General features: G+C 42.5%; 1 pseudogene; it reads left to right on the top strand.

Moving 5' to 3' along the window:
• Positions 1 to 224: 224 nt before the first annotated feature.
• Positions 225 to 325, top strand: LOC118487877 (annotated as a pseudogene).
• The last annotated feature ends 6,515 nt before the right edge of the window (positions 326 to 6,840 follow it).

Below are 6,840 nucleotides of genomic sequence, written 5' to 3'. Positions count from 1 at the left end.
CTCCCCTATCATCCACAGCATGCACTTGCGGTCTTGTAATAACCGGCCTCGCTCTTCTAGATGATTGGGCCTTCCTCTTCGAAGTAACCGACATTTATTCTAAAAATGCCCTAGCATCTTGCTTAAAATTTGTACCAAAAGTATCGTTAGTGATGGACATTGAATCGTGAGCATCCTCCGAATTTAACCCTTCATGAAAGGCATTTAATAACTCCCAAAGCTCAATACCATGATGAGGGCAATTTTTAATCATCATGTTAAACCTCTCGAATGCCTCATAAAGCATCTCACCCGATTGTTGTTGGAAGCTTCTTAGACTATGTCTTGCATCATTAGTCTTTTGAGCAGGGAAGAATTCTTCTAAAAACCTCTGTTGCATTTCTGCCCAAGTGTAAATTGAGGCGGAAGGCAACTTATAAAACCATCTCTTTGCTTTGTGTTCCAAAGAAAATGGGAAAAACACCATTTTTACATAATCCGAAAAAAAACCTTGACCTCCAATAGTATTTCAAATGGAGTTATAAGCCTTTAAGTGAAAATATGGTTCTTCCATAGCCAAACCCTTGTACTTTGGTAAGCTTTGGAGTGAGTTGGTTTTAACCTCAAATGTCCTTCCCTCTTGATTTTGAGGAATCACCACCGGAGAAGGGTTGTTTGTAATAATCAGTTTGAAATGAGCCTCAATTCCACTTACTACCTCACGGTTATGTCTTTCGGAACACCAAATGGCACTCTTGGTGGTTAACCCACTTGTCTTGGCATTTGCCTTTGAGGTGCATAATGTTGCAATGGTGGTTGAGAAATTTTTTATTGAGCTATTTGCCTTTGGAATTGTTGTCTTTGTTGTGGCATTTGCTGATGAACAACTTGCAACTGTGGTCAAGCAAACTCTTGAACAGGTTTTGTTCGTTGCCTTTATGCGTAAGCAAATCCACCTTGAGTTCCCATTTGATCTCTATCACCCCCAATACATATCCCTCCTCTTCGTATCCAGCAAATTCATCCTCAAATCTGTCATCATATCCATCCCGTCGTACTCCCATAGACTATATGAACTGAGCTTATTGGTGTTGCAACCCCGGTTTTGGTGGTTGTTGAAACGTTGGGGTGGTATGAACTATGGATGGGTTTTAGGAATGAAGATGACTGACTTTGTTGGGATGATGATTGACCGGGAGGGAAAAATTGGCTAAAAGATGGAACGGTTAATGAAGGTTGATAGCTAAATGTATGTTGTGTGCTCATACGAATGGTTGTGTTGTTTGGTTTCACTTCACTTGGTGGTGTGGGAATTGTAGTAGAAATTGGTGGAGGAGTGGTTGGTACTTTTTCACCTGTAGTAGGAGTTGGTGGATTTATTGTGTTTTTCACCTGTAGTAGGAGTGGTTGGTACTTTTTCACCTGTGGTAGGGGACCGAACAATCTTGTTCTCCCGAAGTAAGACTCGGTTTCTTATAAGCATCCGTTCAATTTTAGGATAAAAAGCTAGTGGTGATGACTTGTGAAAGCCTCTAGCATGCATACACTGTAAGTACCTGCACACTAACACAACCAGCGTAAACCCGAAAATAACAAACAAAACTACTAAAGATAAACACGTTGCACACTACTCCCCATTTGGTTGGCTGTATTTTCTACTCTTTTTATTTCATTTTTAAATTTTTTTTTTGTTTTTTTTCTTGTCATAAATAATATCTAAACACACAAATTGTCATTCACGTTTGGTAATTGAACATGTTTAATGTCACACCCCCAAAATCCACCTGCGGAGTATCACCGCTTGGGAGCGTGACTGACCAGGATCAAGCCATCAATCATATTAAACATAGTATATAATAATCAAAGTAGTTCGTAAAACCCAATTCAATACAATTGATGTTCAAACCAAACATAGTTAAGTAGCGGAAGCATAATATGAAAACCCAATGTATGTAATAAATTCAAGTGTTATAACATGTAACAAAACATCCACGAATCCATACTCCACAACGACCAGCTCCTCCCTGTGCAAGCTCCATGTATCTAACGACCTGCAAGGCATGTAACAGAGGATCAACAACTAGTTGAGCGAGTTCACAGTTAATAGTTCAGCAATTGTAATAGTATAGTAAGCCTTGTGTTCGTTCATTAAGTCATGTATCGTATTAGTTCGTATCGCGGCCCTCTAGGCATGTATGCGAAGATTAAGGAAAGTTCTCAAGTATTCTAGACTAGGTATGTTCGTATCGCGGCCACCCGGCACCTGTGCGAAGTTTTAGTGTATAGTTCGCAGCCTTCCTAGGCATGTGTGCGAAGATTAGTCATATTATCGCAGCCAACCCTGGCATGTGTGCGAAGATCAGTCATATTATCGCAGCCAATCCCGGCGTGTGTGCGAAGATCAGTTCTATAAGCATCACTAGTCTAGCAGTATCTTAACCAATCACCTTCCTCACCCGAGGATCATATCACTACGTTCCATTATCTAGAGAAGTACAAATAAATAAATCAATCCCATTCCCACCCTGGGAACCCCATGCCTTGGCTGTGTGAACTCACCTTGGTTTGCTCGGTATGCTATGCTCTAGGGTTTATCAAATGTCTAAGTCCGTTACACACGACCTAGGATATGTTGCACATGATACGATGTAGGTGTTTGCATCAAATTAGGGTTTGCAAATCCTTGACATTCAAGCAGCTGTGTCTTGTGTGTTTATTGTGTACATGATGGTATCACATAGAATGTTCACGCATGTAGAATCATACAGTTGCATTCAGTATCATACGATTATACACATATAGAATCATACATCATGAAATCAGTTCATCGTATCCACATAATTCATGCGTCACGCCTTTGATTACGCCGTTTAATCTAACGTGGATGTTAACCTAATTGCCACCGTTAACATACTTAACATATTAACATCGTTATCAAGCAAATCAGAGTTTGTGGCTAAACACAGTAGCATACACATCCAACAGATCCAATCATAAATTAACATAAAATACATGGCTTCATATTAATCATACACAAAATAGACAGGGCCTTGCCCTTCTTAAAAGCTCGGACAAGTGTTGGGGGGGGGGGGGGGCGGTTTCCCCAGTTTAAAAGTCGGACCATGTGAGGGGGGTTTTGGGGTTCAAAATTCGGACCAAAGGGGGTGGGGATTCAAAGGTCGGACATGGCATGGGGGTTTAAACTAGGACATGGGCCATGCCCCTTTGAAACTCGGACCAACACTCCAAGTTTAAATGTCGGACCACACTTAAATCAAACATCGGACCTTTTAACTTTGCCAAAACTCGGACCTTGTGTTGTTAAAGAACTCGGACCTTGTGTTGTTAAAGAACTCGGACAACACATGATGAAGAGAAACTCGGACCACTCTAAAGATCACTAAAGGTCGGACATGAGGTGTGGCATTAAACTCGGACCCCTTTTATTTGTTTTAAAGTTCGGACATACTCAAAACAACATGAAATTCGGACCCTCAAAGCTTTTCAAAAGCTCGGACCACATCTCTATTATAAAACTCAGACAACATATACTACATCATAAAGGTCGGACGTGTAACAGGTCATAAAACTCTGACAGATAATCAAACATACGAATGTTCAAGTTCAATTTGTGATTGTAACAGTTACGTACAACATTCAACAGTTACGTTCTCTCATATGACAACTAAGAACCCTAATTACATACCTGTATAGTAGTAATCAAATCAACAGTTAACAATTCTTACATATCATGATTCTAAATTATCAAGCAATTGATTGTACGACTAATCACACCATTATCACCATAATCAGAATCAATCAAAGCACAGAACCATCATATGAAAGCTAGGGTTTTCATGAACACATAATCAAGAATCAAGAACAACAACAAATCATTAATAATTACCTTGGATTGATTCTAGACAGAAAGAAGATAATCAAGCGTGATTAAGAACTTGTGATGATGATGATTGATTTCCAGAGAGAACCAAAGAGAATGAACTACGTGCTTTGTTTTGTGTGCAAATGATTAGTGAAAAGGGATTAGGGTTAAGTATCTCTAGGATTTCACTAATTACCCTCTACCTCCCTAAGTATCATATTTTACACATGTACACCATCTCATAACAATTTCATAGTTTCACCACCAAGTTCATATATTTACCAAGTCTTTCACAATTAACAAACAACCATGCACAATCACACAATACGATTCATTGCATCAAAACGTATATAATTCAATGGCAACTAATTGTGCAAATAATTAACTACACAAACAGTTAACGTGCAATAAATGCGAAATAAGAGTCTTGGAAATTCGAGTTGTCACATTATCCCCAACTTAAAAGAAATTTCGTCCCGAAATTTAGCATACGGTTACTGAGGAAGCTAGGTAAGTTGTATCGTTTACTGGTTTTCCTGGGGTGTCACATCATCGCCCCGTTGATTTGGAATTTCGTCCCGAAATTCCGCAGTAGGAGCTTCAGCCTCAGTAGTAGTTGCATTGGTTTCGAATAACTGGGGGTACTTTTCTGTCATCTGGTCTTCGCGTTCCCAGGTGTACTCTAGGCCACGTTTGGAGTTCCAACGAACTCGAACAAGAGGGATTCTCTTGTTTTTGAGGACCTTAACATCCCGGTCCGTGATTTCAACTGGCTCCTCGACGAACTGCAACCGCTCGTCGATAGTGAGTTCCTTAAAAGGAACTATGAGGGTCTCATCTGACAGGCACTTCTTCAGATTCGACATGTGAAATACATTGTGAACTGCACCGAGTTCAGCTGGTAGGTTTAGCTTGTAGGCCACTTTGCCTATTTTCTCAATGATCTCGAACGGTCCGACATACCGCGGATTTAGTTTGCCCCGTTTGCCAAAACGAACCACACCCTTCCAGGGTGAGACTTTGTAAAACCCGGTCCCCGACCTGAAATTCCAAAGGCTTCCTACGCTTGTCCGCGTAGGCTTTCTGACGGTCGCGTGCTGCCGCCATGCGTTGTTGTATCTGTGCAATCTTTTCCGTGGCGTCCACTACAATCTCTGGACCCGTGATCTGACTATCCCCACCTCTGCCCAACAGAGAGGTGACCGACATTTACGTCCGTACAATGCCTCGAATGGAGTGGCTTGTATGCTGGTGTGATAACTGTTATTATACGAAAACTCCACCAAAGGGAGATGCTTTTCCCAGCCGTTACCGAAATCAATAACACATGCCCGAAACATGTCTTCAAGAGTCTGGATCATTCGCTCAGACTGCCCATCCGTCTGAGGATGATATGCTGTGCTCATGTCTAATCGTGAGCCAAAAGATTTGTGCATCGCCTGCTATAGCTCTGACGTGAATCGTGCATCCCGATCCGAAATGATGGAGGTGGGCACCCCGTGCCTCGAAACAACTTCTTTAAGATAGACGTCTGCGAGAGTGGAGAACTTATCCGTTTCCTTTATGGCCAGGAAGTGTGCAGACTTGGTGAGTCGATCCACGATCACCCATATGGTATCATTCCCACGCTGGGATCTGGGTAGGCTTGTAACAAAATCCATGGAAATTTCTTCCCATTTCCATTGCGGTATCCTGGGCTGCTGAAGTAGGCCCGCTGGTTTCTGATACTCCACTTTGACTTTTGCACATGTCAAACACTTGCCGACGTAAGTCGCGATGTGAGCTTTCATGCCTGGCCACCAATACGTAGTTTTAAGATCGTGGTACATCTTATCCGAACCTGGATGTACCGAGTAGCGAGACTTGTGCGCTTCATCCATCACAAGTTCTCGTAAACCGCCATATAGTGGGACCCAAATACGCCCTGTTACAAAGTAGGCACCGTCTTCCTTTTGTTCCAATCGTTGCCTTGAGCCGCGTAAGGCTTCAGCTTTGACGTTTTCGGGCTTTAATGCTTCCATCTGAGCGGTTCGTATCTGTGCAGGAAGACTGGACTGAATAGTGAGCTGCAAAGCTCGTACACGCCTAGGTAGAGTGTCCTTTCGACTGAGATCGTCGGCCACAACATTGGCTTTGCCTGGATGGTACTTGATGGCGCATTCGTAATCATTAAGCAATTCGACCCATCGTCATTGACGCATGTTCAATTCCTTCTGCTTGAAGATATGCTCGAGACTCCTGTGATCGGTGTAAATTGTGCACTTGGTACCGTACAGGTAATGTCGCCATATCTTAAGTGCAAAAACAACAGCTCCCAGCTCTAAATCGTGCGTCGTGTAGTTCCGTTCATGAACCTTGAGTTGCCGCAAAGCGTAGGCAATAACTTTATCACGCTGCATCAATACACAACCAAGCCCCTGTATCGATGCGTCACAATAGACCACAAAATCATCTGTGCCTTCTGGCAATGAGAGAATAGGTGCGCTGCAAAGCCTATCCTTTAGGTACTGGAAAGCGGTTTCTTGGGAATCTCCCCAACGGTAGGTGACACCTTTCTGTGTCAGTAGCGTAAGCGGCTGTGCGATCTTTGAGAAGTCTTTGATGAATCGTCTGTAGCATCCCACCAAACACAAGAATTGGCGTATTTCTGTTGGTGTACGCGGTGCAGGCCAGTTCCTGATCGAATCTACCTTGGATGGATCGACATGAATCCCATCCCTGTTCACCACATGGCCTAGAAAGTGGACTTCACGAAGCCAGATGTCGCATTTAGAAAACTTGGCGTACAATTGTTTCTTTCAAAGAAGTTCCAAGATAAGTCGTAAGTGCTGCTCGTGTTCCTCCTGACTCTTGGAGTAGATCAGAATGTCGTCGATGAAGACAATGACGAACTTGTCAAGATAGGGTTTGCACACCCCGTTCATAAGATCCATGAAAACTGCAGGCGCGTTCGTAAGCCCAAATGGCATAACTAGAAA

This window comes from Helianthus annuus, chromosome 15 (assembly GCF_002127325.2).
Source record: "Helianthus annuus cultivar XRQ/B chromosome 15, HanXRQr2.0-SUNRISE, whole genome shotgun sequence".
Lineage (NCBI taxonomy): Eukaryota > Viridiplantae > Streptophyta > Magnoliopsida > Asterales > Asteraceae > Helianthus > Helianthus annuus.
The sequence above is the reverse complement of the archived record's forward strand: the minus strand, read 5'-3'. Positions and strand labels throughout refer to the sequence as shown.